This window comes from Cloeon dipterum, chromosome X (genome assembly GCF_949628265.1).
Source record: "Cloeon dipterum chromosome X, ieCloDipt1.1, whole genome shotgun sequence".
Classification (NCBI taxonomy): Eukaryota; Metazoa; Arthropoda; class Insecta; order Ephemeroptera; family Baetidae; genus Cloeon; species Cloeon dipterum.
Window position 1 is genome coordinate 917,310 of NC_088790.1, and position 18,221 is coordinate 935,530.

An 18,221-nucleotide genomic window follows, 5' to 3' on the forward strand; every position below is an offset into this window, starting at 1 on the left:
TATAGGTCCGAAAAATCTTTCGAAGATTGATAGAATTCCGAGAATGTTTGACCAAAACTATCGATTTCCTTTTATAGTACCGAATAATCTTTCGAAGATTGATAGAATTCTAAGAATGTTTGACCAAAACTATCGATTCCCGTGATTAGAACAGACCAATCTTTCAAAAAATTGATGGAATTCTAAGAATGTTTGACCAAAACTATCGATTATCGTGATTAGAATAGACCAATCTTTCGAAAATTGATGGAATACCAAGAATGTTTGACCAAAACTAACGATTTCCTTTTATAGGACCAAATAATCTTACGAAGATTGAACGAATACCAAGAGTTACAGATGAAAACTATCGATTCGCTTTCTTAAAACCAGACAATCTTTCGAAGATTGATGAAATTCCAAGAATGTTTCACCAAGACTATCGATTTCCTTTTATAGGTCCGAAAAATCTTTCGAAGATTGATAGAATTCCGAGAATGTTTAACCAAAGTTATCGATTTCCTTTCAATTGACCGAATAATCTTTCGAAGATAAATGGAATTCCAAAAATGTTTTACAAAAATTAACGATTCCCGTTATTAGAACCGAACAAACCTTCGAAGATTGATGGAATACCAAGAATGTTTGACAAAACTATCGATTTCCTTTTATAAGACCGAATAATCTATCGAAGATTGATAGAATTCCGAAAATGTTTAACCAAAGTTATCGATTTCCTTATAATTGACCGAATAATATTTCGTAGATTGATGGAATACCAAGAATGTTTGACCAAAACTATCAATTTCCGTTATTAGAACCGACCAAACCTTCGAAGATTGATGGAATACCAAGAATGTTTGACCAAAACTATCAATTTCCGTTATTAGAACCGACCAAACCTTCGAAGATTGATGAAATTCTAAGAATGTTTGACCAAAACTATCGATTCCCGTTATTAGAACCGACCAAACCATCGAAGATTGATGGAATACCAAGAATGTTTGACCAAAACTATCAATTTCCTTTTATAGGACCCAATAAACTTGCGAAGAGTGATGGAATTCCAAGAATTTTTTACCAAAACTATCGATTCCCGTTATTAGAACCGACCAAACCTTCGAAGATTGATGGAATACCAAGAATGTTTGACCAAAACTATCAATTCCCGTGATTGAACAGACCAATCTTTCGAAAATTGATGGAATACCAAGAATGTTTGACCAAAACTATCGATTTCCTTTTATAGGACCAAATAATCTTACGAAGATTGATAGAATTCCGAGAATGTTTAACCAAAGTTATCGATTTCCTTTTAATTGACCGAATAATATTTCGAAGATTGATAGAATTCTAAGAATGTTTGACCAAAACTATCGATTCCCGTTATTAGAACCGACCAAACCATCGAAGATTGATATAATACCAAGAATGTTTGACCAAAACTATCAATTTCCGTTATTAGAACCGGCAAACCTTCGAAGATTGATGGAATACCAAGAATGTTTGACCAAAACTATCAATTCCCGTGATTGAACAGACCAATCTTTCGAAAATTGATGGAATACCAAGAATGTTTGACCAAAACTATCGATTTCCTTTTATAGGACCAAATAATCTTACGAAGATTGAACGAATACCAAGAGTGTCAGATCAAAACTATCGATTCGCTTTCTTAAAACGAGACAATCTTTCGAAGATTGATGAAATTCCAAGAATGTTTCACCAAGACTATCGATTTCCTTTTATAGGTCCGAAAAATCTTTCGAAGATTGATAGAATTCCGAGAATGTTTGACCAAAACTATCGATTTCCTTTTATAGTACCGAATAATCTTTCGAAGATTGATAGAATTCTAAGAATGTTTGACCAAAACTATCGATTCCCGTGATTAGAACAGACCAATCTTTCAAAAAATTGATGGAATTCTAAGAATGTTTGACCAAAACTATCGATTATCGTGATTAGAATAGACCAATCTTTCGAAAATTGATGGAATACCAAGAATGTTTGACCAAAACTAACGATTTCTTTTATAGGACCAAATAATCTTACGAAGATTGAACGAATACCAAGAGTTACAGATGAAAACTATCGATTCGCTTTCTTAAAACCAGACAATCTTTCGAAGATTGATGAAATTCCAAGAATGTTTCACCAAGACTATCGATTTCCTTTTATAGGTCCGAAAAATCTTTCGAAGATTGATAGAATTCCGAGAATGTTTAACCAAAGTTATCGATTTCCTTTCAATTGACCGAATAATCTTTCGAAGATAAATGGAATTCCAAAAATGTTTTACAAAAATTAACGATTCCCGTTATTAGAACCGAACAAACCTTCGAAGATTGATGGAATACCAAGAATGTTTGACAAAACTATCGATTTCCTTTTATAAGACCGAATAATCTATCGAAGATTGATAGAATTCCGAAAATGTTTAACCAAAGTTATCGATTTCCTTATAATTGACCGAATAATATTTCGTAGATTGATGGAATACCAAGAATGTTTGACCAAAACTATCAATTTCCGTTATTAGAACCGACCAAACCTTCGAAGATTGATGGAATACCAAGAATGTTTGACCAAAACTATCAATTTCCGTTATTAGAACCGACCAAACCTTCGAAGATTGATGAAATTCTAAGAATGTTTGACCAAAACTATCGATTTCCTTTTATAAGTCAGAAAAATCTTTCGGAGATTGATAGAATTCCGAAATTGTTTAACCAAAGTTATCGATTTCCTTTCAATCAACCGAATAATATTTCGAAGATTGATAGAATTCTAAGAATAATTGACCAAAACTATCGATTTCCGTTATCAGAACCGACCAAACCTTCGAAGATTGATGGAATACCAAGAATGTTTGACCAAAACTATCGATTTCCTTTTATAGGACCGAATAATCTTTCGAAGATTGATAGAATTCCGAAAATGATTAAACAAAGTTATCGATTTCCTTTCAATCGACCGAATAATATTTCGAAGATTGATAGAATTCTAAGAATGTTTGACCAAAACTATCGATTCCCGTTATTAGAACCGACCAAACCATCGAAGATTGATGGAATACCAAGAATGTTTGACCAAAACTATCAATTTCCTTTTATAGGACCCAATAAACTTGCGAAGAGTGATGGAATTCCAAGAATTTTTTACCAAAACTATCGATTCCCGTTATTAGAACCGACCAAACCTTCGAAGATTGATGGAATACCAAGAATGTTTGACCAAAACTATCAATTCCCGTGATTGAACAGACCAATCTTTCGAAAATTGATGGAATACCAAGAATGTTTGACCAAAACTATCGATTTCCTTTTATAGGACCAAATAATCTTACGAAGATTGATAGAATTCCGAGAATGTTTTACCAAAGTTATCGATTTCCTTTTAATTGACCGAATAATATTTCGAAGATTGATAGAATTCTAAGAATGTTCGACCAAAACTATCGATTTCCTTTTATAGGACCAAATAATCTTTCGAAAATTGATTTCATTTCAAGAATTACATATCAAAACTATCGATTCTCTTTCTAAAAAATAAACAATCTTTCGAAGATTCCTGAAATTCCAAGAACGATTCACCAAGACTATCGATTTCCTTTTATAGGGCCGAAAAATCTTTCGAAGATTGATGGAATACCAAGAATGTTTGACCAAAACTATCGATTTCCTTTTATAGGACCGAATAATCTTTCGAAGATTGATCGAATTCCAAGAAATACAGATCAAAACTATCGATTTTCATTCTTAAAACCAACCAATCTTTCGAAGATTGATGAAATTCCAAGAATGTTTCACGAAAACTATCGATTTCCTTTTATAGGTCAGAAAAATCTTTCGGAGATTGATAGAATTCCGAAATTGTTTAACCAAAGTTATCGATTTCCATTCAATCAACCGAATAATATTTCGAAGATTGATAGAATTCTAAGAATAATTGACCAAAACTATAAATTCCCGTTATCAGAACCGACCAAACCTTCGAAGATTGATGGAATACCAAGAATGTTTGACCAAAACTATCGATTTCCTTTTATAGGACCGAATAATCTTTCGAAGATTGTTAGAATTCCGAAAATGATTAAACAAAGTTATCGATTTCCTTTCAATCGACCGAATAATATTTCGAAGATTGATAGAATTCTAAGAATGTTTGACCAAAACTATCGATTCCCGTTATTAGAACCGACCAAACCATCGAAGATTGATATAATACCAAGAATGTTTGACCAAAACTATCAATTTCCGTTATTAGAACCGGCAAACCTTCGAAGATTGATGGAATACCAAGAATGTTTGACCAAAACTATCGATTTCCTTTTATAGGACCAAATAATCTTACGAAGATTGAACGAATACCAAGAGTTACAGATCAAAACTATCGATTCGCTTTCTTAAAACGAGACAATCTTTCGAAGATTGATGAAATTCCAAGAATGTTTCACCAAGACTATCGATTTCCTTTTATAGGTCCGAAAAATCTTTCGAAGATTGATAGAATTCCGAGAATGTTTGACCAAAACTATCGATTTCCTTTTATAGTACCGAATAATCTTTCGAAGATTGATAGAATTCTAAGAATGTTTGACCAAAACTATCGATTCCCGTGATTAGAACAGACCAATCTTTCAAAAAATTGATGGAATTCTAAGAATGTTTGACCAAAACTAATGATTATCGTGATTAGAATAGACCAATCTTTCGAAAATTGATGGAATACCAAGAATGTTTGACCAAAACTAACGATTTCCTTTTATAGGACCAAATAATCTTACGAAGATTGAACGAATACCAAGAGTTACAGATGAAAACTATCGATTCGCTTTCTTAAAACCAGACAATCTTTCGAAGATTGATGAAATTCCAAGAATGTTTCACCAAGACTATCGATTTCCTTTTATAGGTCCGAAAAATCTTTCGAAGATTGATAGAATTCCGAGAATGTTTAACCAAAGTTATCGATTTCCTTTCAATTGACCGAATAATCTTTCGAAGATAAATGGAATTCCAAAAATGTTTTACAAAAATTAACGATTCCCGTTATTAGAACCGAACAAACCTTCGAAGATTGATGGAATACCAAGAATGTTTGACAAAACTATCGATTTCCTTTTATAAGACCGAATAATCTATCGAAGATTGATAGAATTCCGAAAATGTTTAACCAAAGTTATCGATTTCCTTATAATTGACCGAATAATATTTCGTAGATTGATGGAATACCAAGAATGTTTGACCAAAACTATCAATTTCCGTTATTAGAACCGACCAAACCTTCGAAGATTGATGGAATACCAAGAATGTTTGACCAAAACTATCAATTTCCGTTATTAGAACCGACCAAACCTTCGAAGATTGATGAAATTCTAAGAATGTTTGACCAAAACTATCGATTTCCTTTTATAAGTCAGAAAAATCTTTCGGAGATTGATAGAATTCCGAAATTGTTTAACCAAAGTTATCGATTTCCTTTCAATCAACCGAATAATATTTCGAAGATTGATAGAATTCTAAGAATAATTGACCAAAACTATCGATTTCCGTTATCAGAACCGACCAAACCTTCGAAGATTGATGGAATACCAAGAATGTTTGACCAAAACTATCGATTTCCTTTTATAGGACCGAATAATCTTTCGAAGATTGATAGAATTCCGAAAATGAATAAACAAAGTTATCGATTTCCTTTCAATCGACCGAATAATATTTCGAAGATTGATAGAATTCTAAGAATGTTTGACCAAAACTATCGATTCCCGTTATTAGAACCGACCAAACCATCGAAGATTGATGGAATACCAAGAATGTTTGACCAAAACTATCAATTCCCGTGATTGAACAGACCAATCTTTCGAAAATTGATGGAATACCAAGAATGTTTGACCAAAACTATCGATTTCCTTTTATAGGACCAAATAATCTTACGAAGATTGAACGAATACCAAGAGTTACAGATCAAAACTATGAAATATTTTATTAACACCAAGGTGTGCTACAGTACAATACAATATACACATACAACATAACAATAAACTTGAAAAGAACACATTTTTTTTTTTTAATCACTTGATCACAGAATTTGCTGCTTGCGCGAGACTCATATCGTTTTTATCACAGCTGAAGAAGTGGTAGGAGCCAATGTTCTTTTCGCAGAATTTGCAGACGCACTCGCTGATCGCGCTGCTGTGGTAGCTCTTGGTTTTGCACAGCAGGAAGTGGAAATCGTGGCACGCGTGTCGAGTGAGCGCGTGCCTCATGTCATAGCACACCGATTTCCAGCTTGGGTTGACCATTGCGGGAGCACCATAAAATTCCGGGTCGATTTCAGACATCTTGAACAGCTGATTGTCAATGAACTTGTTATAGTTTTGAGTTCTGTGCAGCGAAAATCTGGAGCAAAGTTTGTCAACAAAAAACTCCGTGTCAGCAAGTTTATAAGCCAGTCTGGACTTCATGAATTTTGATAGGCAAAGCGCTTTTTTGAGAAATCTAGATTTTGCAGTCTCTAATTTTTGGAGGTCGTTAAGCGTTAAGTAAGGCCAGATAACTTCAATTCCATAACTCGCTATTGGAGCTATGGTCAGGTCAAAGAGTTTTAATGCTGTGCTGAGGGAGGACTTGGCCAGGTTTTTGAGTGCAGCTGTGGCAAGAATTGCGGCTCTGACTTTTTTGGCGACGTGTTTAGAGAAGGAGATTCCTGAAGCTTGAAAAACTACGCCCAAATAAGTGAATTCATTAACAAACTCGATTGGCCTATTGTGAACAATTAAAGAGTCAGTGTTTTTGAGCCGCCCTCGACCTTTGTTGCGGAATTTCAAGATTTTACATTTATCAAAGTTCAGTTCTAGCTCCCTGAAAGCAAGATAATTAATCAGCAATTCTAGAGAATGTCTGATGTCGTCAAGGGAGCTAGACAAAAGCACCATGTCATCAGCAAATAAGATTATTTTAACATTTGGAAGGTCAGCAAAGAGAGAATTGATATCAGAGAGCGCAAAAATGAAAAGGAAAGGTGAAATGCTGCCGCCTTGCTTTACCCCATTTGACTGGACGATCGGTTCGGATACAGAAATTCCATCTCGAACGGTCAGCAAATTGGCATCCAGCATTTCCGCCAGCAAGTTCAACTCACTGACGGAGAATCTGCCGGTGCCGACCAACTCCTCGAAAATAAAATGCCTGCTCACCGAGTCGAATGCCTTCTTGACGTCCAAGAAGAGAGCATACAGTGGGGTCTTTTGCTCATAAACTACAAAGTTAATTTCATCAACTAAAAGCTGCACTGCTTGTATAGTGGACCTGCCTTTTACGAAACCGAACTGGTTTGAGGGAATGAGATCAATCAAACGACTGTACAGGCGATTATTCATGACTCGGTCCAACAAATTGTAAAGAGAGCAGCAAAGACTGATCCCGCGGTAGCTGTTCACGTTAGAAACCGCGCCCTTTCCCTTGTACAACAGTTTCAAGTTAGAATTTTTCCAAGCAATTGGAAAAGATCCCAGCTCAAGACAAACATTAAGGAAAGCCGTGATCTCGTCCGGAAGAGCTGCCCACAGGAGCCCGACCACCTCGTTCTGCAAATTGTCGGGACCAGGCGCCTTCTTGTTTTTCATTCCCCTCAGCGCCAGCTCGACTTCGGCGCTCAAAAAGGCAAAATGCAAATAATCAGTTAAGTCACCGGGCAAGAGAGATTTCAGGTTCAAACTTTCACCCCGCCCCAGGCCCCGAGAATTGAACAGCCCACTCAAAAACTGTGCCCAAGTGTCCATATTAATGTCATTGGTCACAGTCCCAGAGCTACCACCATTCAGTCTCAGAAACCTGTGGCAGTAGGATTCGGCCTCCATTAAAATCTTCTTGTCCAGCAACTCCTGGAGACTGGCCTTCTTTTCTTTGCATAGACTGCGGTATGCTCGCTTTGCCTGAAAGAAAATTTCGAGAAACTCTATTTGTTCCGGAAGGGAACCAGTCCAGAATGCGGCTGACAGATCAAAACTATCGATTCGCTTTCTTAAAACGAGACAATCTTTCGAAGATTGATGAAATTCCAAGAATGTTTCACCAAGACTATCGATTTCCTTTTATAGGTCCGAAAAATCTTTCGAAGATTGATAGAATTCCGAGAATGTTTAACCAAAGTTATCGATTTCCTTTCAATCGACCGAATAATATTTCGAAGATTGATAGAATTCTAAGAATGTTCGACCAAAACTATCAATTTCTGTTATTAGAACCGACCAAACCTTCGAAGATTGATGGAATACCAAGAATGTTTGACCAAAACTATCGATTTCCTTTTATAGGACCAAATAATCTTTCGAAAATAAATGGAAGTCCAAGAATGTTTGACCAAAACTATCGATTTAATTTTATAGGACCGAATAATCTTTCGAAGATTGATTTAATTTCAAGAATTACATATCAAAACTATCGATTCTCTTTTTTAAAAACCAAACAATCTTTCGAAGATTTCTGAAATTCCAAGAACGATTCACCAAGACTATCGATTTCCTTTTATAGGGCCGAAAAATCTTTCGAAGATTGATAGAAGTCCAAGAATGATTGACCAAAACTATCGATTTCCTTTTATAGTACCGAATAATCTTTCGAAGATTGATAGAATTCTAAGAATGTTTGACCAAAACTATCGATTCCCGTGATTAGAACAGACCAATCTTTCAAAAAATTGATGGAATTCTAAGAATGTTTGACCAAAACTATCGATTATCGTGATTAGAATAGACCAATCTTTCGAAAATTGATGGAATACCAAGAATGTTTGACCAAAACTAACGATTTCCTTTTATAGGACCAAATAATCTTACGAAGATTGAACGAATACCAAGAGTTACAGATGAAAACTATCGATTCGCTTTCTTAAAACCAGACAATCTTTCGAAGATTGATGAAATTCCAAGAATGTTTCACCAAGACTATCGATTTCCTTTTATAGGTCCGAAAAATCTTTCGAAGATTGATAGAATTCCGAGAATGTTTAACCAAAGTTATCGATTTCCTTTCAATTGACCGAATAATCTTTCGAAGATAAATGGAATTCCAAAAATGTTTTACAAAAATTAACGATTCCCGTTATTAGAACCGAACAAACCTTCGAAGATTGATGGAATACCAAGAATGTTTGACAAAACTATCGATTTCCTTTTATAAGACCGAATAATCTATCGAAGATGGATAGAATTCCGAAAATGTTTAACCAAAGTTATCGATTTCCTTATAATTGACCGAATAATATTTCGTAGATTGATGGAATACCAAGAATGTTTGACCAAAACTATCAATTTCCGTTATTAGAACCGACCAAACCTTCGAAGATTGATGGAATACCAAGAATGTTTGACCAAAACTATCAATTTCCGTTATTAGAACCGACCAAACCTTCGAAGATTGATGAAATTCTAAGAATGTTTGACCAAAACTATCGATTTCCTTTTATAAGTCAGAAAAATCTTTCGGAGATTGATAGAATTCCGAAATTGTTTAACCAAAGTTATCGATTTCCTTTCAATCAACCGAATAATATTTCGAAGATTGATAGAATTCTAAGAATAATTGACCAAAACTATCGATTTCCGTTATCAGAACCGACCAAACCTTCGAAGATTGATGGAATACCAAGAATGTTTGACCAAAACTATCGATTTCCTTTTATAGGACCGAATAATCTTTCGAAGATTGATAGAATTCCGAAAATGATTAAACAAAGTTATCGATTTCCTTTCAATCGACCGAATAATATTTCGAAGATTGATAGAATTCTAAGAATAATTGACCAAAACTTTCGATTCCCGTTTTTAGAACCGACCAAACCTTCGAAGATTGATGGAATACCAAGAATGTTTGACCAAAACTATCGATTTCCTTTTATAGGACCAAATAATCTTACGAAGATTGAACGAATACCAAGAGTTACAGATCAAAACTATCGATTCGCTTTCTTAAAACCAGAAAATCTTTCGAAGATTGATGAAATTCCAAGAATGTTTCACCAAGACTATCGATTTCCTTTTAATTGACCGAATAATATTTCGAAGATTGATAGAATTCTAAGAATGTTCGACCAAAACTATCGATTTCTGTTATTAGAACCGACCAAACCTTCGAAGATTGATGGAATACCAAGATTGTTTGACCAAAACTATCGATTTCCTTTTATAGGACCAAATAATCTTTCGAAAATTGATTTAATTTCAAGAATTACATATCAAAACTATCGATTCTCTTTCTTAAAAATAAACAATCTTTCGAAGATTCCTGAAATTCCAAGAACGATTCACCAAGACTATCGATTTCCTTTTATAGGGCCGAAAAATCTTTCGAAGATTGATAGAATTCTGAGAATGTTTGACCAAAACTATCGATTCCCGTTTTTAGAACCGACCAAACCTTCGAAGATTGATGGAATACCAAGAATGTTTGACCAAAAATATCGATTTCCTTTTATAGGACTGAATAATCTTTCGAAGATTGATCGAATTCCAAGAAATACAGATCAAAACTATCGATTTTCTTTCTTAAAACCAACCAATCTTTCGAAGATTGATGAAATTCCAAGAATGTTTCACCAAAACTATCGATTTCCTTTTATAGGTCAGAAAAATCTTTCGGAGATTGATAGAATTCCGAAATTGTTTAACCAAAGTTATCGATTTCCATTCAATCAACCGAATAATATTTCGAAGATTAATGGAATTCCAAGAATGTTCGAACAAAACTATCGATTTCTGTTATTAGAACCGACCAAACCTTCGAAGATTGATGGAATACCAAGAATGTTTGACCAAAACTATCGATTCCCGTTATTAGAACCGACCAAACCATCGAAGATTGATGGAATACCAAGAATGTTTTACCAAAACTATCAATTTCCGTTATTAGAACCGACCAAACCTTCGAAGATTGATGGAATACCAAGAATTTTGGACCAAAACAGTCGATTTCCTTTTATAGGACCGAAATATCTTTCGAAGATTGATAGAATTCCGAAAATGATTAAACAAAGTTATCGATTTCCTTTCAATCGACCGAATAATATTTCGAAGATTGATAGAATTCTAAGAATGTTCGAACAAAACTATCGATTTCTGTTATTAGAACCGACCAAACCTTCGAAGATTGATGGAATACCAAGAATGTTTGACCAAAACTATCAATTCCCGTGATTGAACAGACCAATCTTTCGAAAATTGATGGAATACCAAGAATGTTTGACCAAAACTATCGATTTCCTTTTATAGGACCAAATAATCTTACGAAGATTGAACGAATACCAAGAGTTACAGATCAAAACTATCGATTCGCTTTCTTAAAACAAAACAATCTTTCGAAGATTGATGAATTTCCAAGAATCTTTCACCAAAACTATCGATTTCCTATTATAGGACCGAATAATCTTTCGAAGATTGATGGAATTCCAAGAATTTTTTACCAAAACTATCGATTCCCGTTATTAGAACCGACCAAACCTTCGAAGAGTGATGGAATTCCAAGAATTTTTTACCAAAACTATCGATTCTCGTGATTAGAATAGACCAATCTTTCGAAAATTGATGGAATACCAAGAATGTTTGACCAAAACTATCGATTTCCTTTTATAGGACCAAATAATCTTACGAAGATTGAACGAATACCAAGAGTTACAGATCAAAACTATCGATTCGCTTTCTTAAAACCAGAAAATCTTTCGAAGATTGATGAAATTCCAAGAATGTTTCACCAAGACTATCGATTTCCTTTTATAGGTCCGAAAAATCTTTCGAAGATTGATAGAATTCCGAGAATGTTTAACCAAATTTATCGATTTCCTTTTAATTGACTGAATAATATTTCGAAGATTGATAGAATTCTAAGAATGTTCGACCACAACTATCGATTTCCTTTTATAGGACCAAATAATCTTTCGAAAATTGATTTAATTTCAAGAATTACATATCAAAACTATCGATTCTCTTTCTTAAAACCAACCAATCTTTCGAAGATTGATGAAATTCCAAGAATGTTTCACCAAAACTATCGATTTCCTTTTATAGGGCCGAAAAATCTTTCGAAGATTGATTGAATTCTGAGAATGTTTGACCAAAACTATCGATTCCCGTTTTTAGAACTGACCAAACCTTCGAAGATTGATGGAATACCAAGAATGTTTGACCAAAACTATCGATTTCCTTTTATAGGACCGAATAATCTTTCGAAGATTGATCGAATTCCAAGAAATACAGATCAAAACTATCGATTTTCTTTCTTAAAACCAACCAATCTTTCGAAGATTGATGAAATTCCAAGAATGTTTCACCAAAACTATCGATTTCCTTTTATAGGTCAGAAAAATCTTTCGGAGATTGATAGAATTCCGAAATTGTTTAACCAAAGTTATCGATTTCCATTCAATCAACCGAATAATATTTCGAAGATTGATAGAATTCTAAGAATAATTGACCAAAACTATCAATTCCCGTTATCAGAACCGACCAAACCTTCGAAGATTGATGGAATACCAAGAATGTTTGACCAAAACTTTCGATTTCCTTTTATAGGACCGAATAATCTTTCGAAGATTGTTAGAATTCCGAAAATGATTAAACAAAGTTATCGATTTCCTTTCAATCGACCGAATAATATTTCGAAGATTGATAGAATTCTAAGAATGTTTGACCAAAACTATCGATTCCCGTTATTAGAACCGACCAAACCATCGAAGATTGATATAATACCAAGAATGTTTGACCAAAACTATCAATTTCCGTTATTAGAACCGGCAAACCTTCGAAGATTGATGGAATACCAAGAATGTTTGACCAAAACTATCAATTCCCGTGATTGAACAGACCAATCTTTCGAAAATTGATGGAATACCAAGAATGTTTGACCAAAGCTATCGATTTCCTTTTATAGGACCAAATAATCTTACGAAGATTGAACGAATACCAAGAGTTACAGATCAAAACTATCGATTCGCTTTCTTAAAACCAGACAATCTTTCGATGATTGATGAAATTCCAAGAATGTTTCACCAAGACTATCGTTTTCCTTTTATAGGTCCGAAAAATCTTTCGAAGATTGATAGAATTACGAGAATATTTAACCAAAGTTATCGATTCCCTTTCAATCGACCGAATAATATTTCGAAGATTAATGGAATTCCAAGAATGTTTTACAAAAATTAACGATTCCCGTTATTAGAACCGACCAAACCTTCGAAGAGTGATGGAATACCAAGAATGTTTGACCAAAACTATCGATTTCCTTTTATAGGACCAAATAATCTTTCGAAAATTAATGGAAGTCCAAGAATGTTTAACCAAAACTATCGATTTAATTTTATAGGACCGAATAATCTTTCGAAGATTGATTTAATTTCAAGAATTACATATCAAAACTATCGATTCTCTTTTTTAAAAACCAAACAATCTTTCGAAGATTCCTGAAATTCCAAGAACGATTCACCAAGACTATCGATTTCCTTTTATAGGGCCGAAAAATCTTTCGAAGATTGATAGAAGTCCAAGAATGTTTGACCAAAACTATCGATTATCGTGATTAGAATAGACCAATCTTTCGAAAATTGATGGAATACCAAGAATGTTTGACCAAAACTAACGATTTCCTTTTATAGGACCAAATAATCTTACGAAGATTGAACGAATACCAAGAGTTACAGATGAAAACTATCGATTCGCTTTCTTAAAACCAGACAATCTTTCGAAGATTGATGAAATTCCAAGAATGTTTCACCAAGACTATCGATTTCCTTTTATAGGTCCGAAAAATCTTTCGAAGATTGATAGAATTCCGAGAATGTTTAACCAAAGTTATCGATTTCCTTTCAATTGACCGAATAATCTTTCGAAGATTAATGGAATTCCAAGAATGTTTTACAAAAATTAACGATTCCCGTTATTAGAACCGACCAAACCTTCGAAGAGTGATGGAATACCAAGAATGTTTGACAAAACTATCGATTTCCTTTTATAAGACCGAAAAATCTATCGAAGATTGATAGAATTCCGAAAATGTTTAACCAAAGTTATCGATTTCCTTATAATTGACCGAATAATATTTCGTAGATTGATGGAATACCAAGAATGTTTGACCAAAACTATCAATTTCCGTTATTAGAACCAACCAAACCTTCGAAGATTGATGGAATACCAAGAATTTTTGACCAAAACTATCGATTTCCTTTTATAGGACCTAATAATCTTTCGAAGATTGATCGAATTCCGAAATTGTTTAACCAAAGTTATCGATTTCCTTTCAATCGACCGAATAATATTTCGAAGATTGATAGAATTCTAAGAATAATTGACCAAAACTATCGATTCCCGTTATTAGTACCGACCAAACCTTCGAAGATTGATGGAATACCAAGAATGTTTGACCAAAACTATTGATTCCCGTGATTAGAACAGACCAATCTTTCGAAGATTGATGAAATTCTAAGAATGTTTGACCAAAACTATCGATTTCCTTTTATAAGTCAGAAAAATCTTTCGGAGATTGATAGAATTCCGAAATTGTTTAACAAAAGTTATCGATTTCCTTTCAATCAACCGAATAATATTTCGAAGATTGATAGAATTCTAAGAATAATTGACCAAAACTATCGATTCCAGTTATCAGAACCGACCAAACCTTCGAAGATTGATGGAATACCAAGAATGTTTGACCAAAACTATCGATTTCCTTTTATAGGACCGAATAATCTTACGAAGATTGAACGAATACCAAGAGTTACAGATGAAAACTATCGATTCGCTTTCTTAAAACCAGACAATCTTTCGAAGATTGATGAAATTCCAAGAATGTTTCACCAAGACTATCGATTTCCTTTTATAGGTCCGAAAAATCTTTCGAAGATTGATAGAATTCCGAGAATGTTTAACCAAAGTTATCGATTTCCTTTCAATTGACCGAATAATCTTTCGAAGATTAATGGAATTCCAAGAATGTTTTACAAAAATTAACGATTCCCGTTATTAGAACCGACCAAACCTTCGAAGAGTGATGGAATACCAAGAATGTTTGACAAAACTATCGATTTCCTTTTATAAGACCGAAAAATCTATCGAAGATTGATAGAATTCCGAAAATGTTTAACCAAAGTTATCGATTTCCTTATAATTGACCGAATAATATTTCGTAGATTGATGGAATACCAAGAATGTTTGACCAAAACTATCAATTTCCGTTATTAGAACCAACCAAACCTTCGAAGATTGATGGAATACCAAGAATTTTTGACCAAAACTATCGATTTCCTTTTATAGGACCTAATAATCTTTCGAAGATTGATCGAATTCCGAAATTGTTTAACCAAAGTTATCGATTTCCTTTCAATCGACCGAATAATATTTCGAAGATTGATAGAATTCTAAGAATAATTGACCAAAACTATCGATTCCCGTTATTAGTACCGACCAAACCTTCGAAGATTGATGGAATACCAAGAATGTTTGACCAAAACTATTGATTCCCGTGATTAGAACAGACCAATCTTTCGAAGATTGATGAAATTCTAAGAATGTTTGACCAAAACTATCGATTTCCTTTTATAAGTCAGAAAAATCTTTCGGAGATTGATAGAATTCCGAAATTGTTTAACAAAAGTTATCGATTTCCTTTCAATCAACCGAATAATATTTCGAAGATTGATAGAATTCTAAGAATAATTGACCAAAACTATCGATTCCAGTTATCAGAACCGACCAAACCTTCGAAGATTGATGGAATACCAAGAATGTTTGACCAAAACTATCGATTTCCTTTTATAGGACCGAATAATCTTTCGAAGATTGATAGAATTCCGAAAATGATTAAACAAATTTATCGATTTCCTTTCAATCGACCGAATAATATTTCGAAGATTGATAGAATTCTAAGAATGTTTGACCAAAACAATCGATTCCCGTTATTAGAACCGACCAAACCATCGAAGATTGATATAATACCAAGAATGTTTGACCAAAACTATCGATTATCGTGATTAGAATAGACCAATCTTTCGAAAATTGATGGAATACCAAGAATGTTTGACCAAAACTAACGATTTCCTTTTATAGGACCAAAAAATCTTACGAAGATTGAACGAATACCAAGAGTTACAGATCAAAACTATCGATTCGCTTTCTTAAAACCAGACAATCTTTCGATGATTGATGAAATTCCAAGAATGTTTCAAAAAGACTATCGATTTCCTTTTATAGGTCCGAAAAATCTTTCGAAGATTGATAGAATTCCGAGAATGTTTAACCAAAGTTATCGATTCCCTTTCAATCGACCGAATAATATTTCGAAGATTAATGGAATTCCAAGAATGTTTTACAAAAATTAACGATTCCCGTTATTAGAACCGACCAAACCTTCGAAGAGTGATGGAATACCAAGAATGTTTGACCAAAACTATCGATTTCCTTTTATAGGACCAAATAATCTTTCGAAAATTAATGGAAGTCCAAGAATGTTTGACCAAAACTATCGATTTAATTTTATAGGACCGAATAATCTTTCGAAGATTGATTTAATTTCAAGAATTACATATCAAAACTATCGATTCTCTTTTTTAAAAACCAAACAATCTTTCGAAGATTCCTGAAATTCCAAGAACGATTCACCAAGACTATCGATTTCCTTTTATAGGGCCGAAAAATCTTTCGAAGATTGATAGAAGTCCAAGAATGTTTGACCAAAACTATCGATTATCGTGATTAGAATAGACCAATCTTTCGAAAATTGATGGAATACCAAGAATGTTTGACCAAAACTAACGATTTCCTTTTATAGGACCAAATAATCTTACGAAGATTGAACGAATACCAAGAGTTACAGATGAAAACTATCGATTCGCTTTCTTAAAACCAGACAATCTTTCGAAGATTGATGAAATTCCAAGAATGTTTCACCAAGACTATCGATTTCCTTTTATAGGTCCGAAAAATCTTTCGAAGATTGATAGAATTCCGAGAATGTTTAACCAAAGTTATCGATTTCCTTTCAATTGACCGAATAATCTTTCGAAGATTAATGGAATTCCAAGAATGTTTTACAAAAATTAACGATTCCCGTTATTAGAACCGACCAAACCTTCGAAGAGTGATGGAATACCAAGAATGTTTGACAAAACTATCGATTTCCTTTTATAAGACCGAAAAATCTATCGAAGATTGATAGAATTCCGAAAATGTTTAACCAAAGTTATCGATTTCCTTATAATTGACCGAATAATATTTCGTAGATTGATGGAATACCAAGAATGTTTGACCAAAACTATCAATTTCCGTTATTAGAACCAACCAAACCTTCGAAGATTGATGGAATACCAAGAATTTTTGACCAAAACTATCGATTTCCTTTTATAGGACCTAATAATCTTTCGAAGATTGATCGAATTCCGAAATTGTTTAACCAAAGTAATCGATTTCCTTTCAATCGACCGAATAATATTTCGAAGATTGATAGAATTCTAAGAATAATTGACCAAAACTATCGATTCCCGTTATTAGTACCGACCAAACCTTCGAAGATTGATGGAATACCAAGAATGTTTGACCAAAACTATTGATTCCCGTGATTAGAACAGACCAATCTTTCGAAGATTGATGAAATTCTAAGAATGTTTGACCAAAACTATCGATTTCCTTTTATAAGTCAGAAAAATCTTTCGGAGATTGATAGAATTCCGAAATTGTTTAACAAAAGTTATCGATTTCCTTTCAATCAACCGAATAATATTTCGAAGATTGATAGAATTCTAAGAATAATTGACCAAAACTATCGATTCCAGTTATCAGAACCGACCAAACCTTCGAAGATTGATGGAATACCAAGAATGTTTGACCAAAACTATCGATTTCCTTTTATAGGACCGAATAATCTTTCGAAGATTGATAGAATTCCGAAAATGATTAAACAAATTTATCGATTTCCTTTCAATCGACCGAATAATATTTCGAAGATTGATAGAATTCTAAGAATGTTTGACCAAAACAATCGATTCCCGTTATTAGAACCGACCAAACCATCGAAGATTGATATAATACCAAGAATGTTTGACCAAAACTATCGATTATCGTGATTAGAATAGACCAATCTTTCGAAAATTGATGGAATACCAAGAATGTTTGACCAAAACTAACGATTTCCTTTTATAGGACCAAAAAATCTTACGAAGATTGAACGAATACCAAGAGTTACAGATCAAAACTATCGATT